This window comes from Octodon degus, unplaced genomic scaffold (assembly GCF_000260255.1).
Source record: "Octodon degus isolate 3935 unplaced genomic scaffold, OctDeg1.0 scaffold00019, whole genome shotgun sequence".
NCBI lineage: Eukaryota > Metazoa > Chordata > Mammalia > Rodentia > Octodontidae > Octodon > Octodon degus.
In genome coordinates, this window is record NW_004524595.1 from 16,857,708 (window position 1) to 16,860,184 (window position 2,477).

The window sequence follows — 2,477 nt, forward strand, 5'->3', positions numbered from 1 at the left end:
AGAGAGAGAGAGAGAGAGAGAGAGAGAGAGAGAGAGAGAGAGAGAGAGAGTAGAACTTTTTCCTGAGCTCAGGTGAAAAATTGTGTGGAGATACCCATAAATATTGAAGAGTAGGAGAGAAAAGGGAATGTATCAGTAGTTAGATGTCATTTATGGGAACAAGAAATAAGTAACTAACTTTTACATTTTTATGGCCTTCACAGAAACTTATACAAATGCCTTATTGTATAACTGTGTTAGGTTTAATTGAGTCAATTTGATTGGCTTAAAACTCACTGAAGGGATGGGTAACTATGGGGTGTATTTGGGTAGGCCATGGAGGCACGACCTTAGGCACTACATCTGCCCTCCCACTTGTTCTCTGGTACTGTTCCCCTGCTCTGCTTCCCAACACCTTCCTCTGTGTTTCTCCTTGGGAGCCTGTGGGCCACAATTGAGTCCTCTGAGGTGGTGAACTAAATTAAATCTTTTCTCCTTTAAATTGTAGATAGCATCTTGTATTTTGTTCAAAAGCAAGAACAGTGATGATTAACATGTACACCTTTCACTGTTTTCAGCCTATTCTTTTTTAGATTGTCATCCCTCCCCTCCATATCTGCAATGGAATTAGCTCCAGGACCCCACCCCATGGGTACCTTAGACGCTCAAGTCCCTTCCACAAAATGTCACTGTAATACTGTAATGTGGCATCTGACCTACACACATCCTCTCACATACTTTAATCATCTCTAAATTACTTCCGATACATGATACAGTGTAAATGCTATGCAAATAATCATTAGCCTGTATTGCTTTAGGGATAATAACAAGGAAGAAAATCTCTCCAAATGTTGAGTACAAACACAATCGCAATAGGACTAACTACACTTTATGGGTCAGTAACAATATATCCCAACAAAAAAATATTTCTATCCACATCTAGTTGAATCTGAAGTTATGAAACCTGCAGATACAGAGAACTGACTTGTGGTGAGGTTTTGTTTTTATTTTGTGCTGGAGATTGAACTCAGGACATTTGCATTTAGCTACACCCCCAGACTTTTTTGGGGGGTGGGGTTTGGGGACATGGTCTCACTAAGTTGCATAGGCTTCAGCCCAACTTGCCATTCACCTGCCTCAGCCTCCAGAATGCTGAGGTTACAGGCATAAACCACCACACCAAACTTGTGTGTATTTAAAATTACAGCCTCCTCGTGTGCTACTCACAGGCCTCCGCCCAAACCCTGTGTTAGGAGTGCCACCCAGGATTTTATGTAAATTACACATGCACTCTACCACTGAACAGTCTCAGCCTATAGTCTCTGAGATGCTGAATCTCTCAGACTGTTTCCAGGTTCTAACAATTTACTTGAGATATCCTAATAGCTAATATAATCCTCTAGAGATAAAGAGGCAATATTTCAAGTGTATACACACCTGGAGCTTTTGTTGAAGGTCTAGGTGATGTTTTCAAGTTGTTTCTAAAACACTACTTTAGGATGACCAGCTTGTTATTGCCCTGTTTTGTCCTAGCTTATAATTGGCTTATAACTGCCAGATGGCAGTTTACAGTGACCTCTAGAATCTCTTCTTTATACTATACTTAGCCAACTATGCTGAGATCATTACCTTTCAATTATACTTCATGTTATTTTCTCTGTAAGTGTCTTGCTATTTGCCCATAATAGGCTCATTCATCACATTTTAGTCCACACACCCAGGTTCCTGGTACTAATATTCTTGTTGGTATTTCATGGTGGGAAGGAATTTAGAAAATCTACAAACCTAGAGCTTACAACACACAGGTCATTGTTAAAACAGTTTCATCTCACAGGATGCAACCCTAATTCCAGTCCTGGAGATCTTTATAGTTTGTGCTTTCTCATTCAGAGAGATTGTATCTCCATACTTTAGTTTCCCATTTCTAAGCCACAGCCCCATTCTTCCTCCAGTGTGCCAATATGACTAAATTCTTATAGCTAGATCTCTGCAAAAGTCTTTTAAAGGGCAAAATGCATTATAAGGACTATTCTCTATTTCTGAACAAATTTACCCCTCAAAGAACTACTGTAGTTTAGGCAATAATTTATTTTGCTCAGAATAACTGTTGCCATTTCTGTTACAAATTCTTTTCAGTTTACCATGCATTTATGTAGTAGCTATTATGTCCTGAGTTAAGAATAGAGAGAACATGATGGCTATGTCTTCATTCTCCAGAGAGTACAATCAATTTCCACCCAGAAGTAGCACATTTTTTTCTTCAATATTCATAGTAGATATCACCTATTAACCAGTGATTCTTTTTTTTTAATTTTTATTTATTTAGTGTGTGTGTGTGTGTGTGTGTGTGTGTGTGACCAGCTCAGCCCACCAGGGGGCGGGGCTGGCTGGCATGTGGTGCTGGGGGATTGAACCGAGGTCCCTGTGCTTTGCTTAGCTTAGCTTATTCTAAGTAGGTGCTTTAGACCACTGAGCCATCTCACCAGCCCGTAACCAGT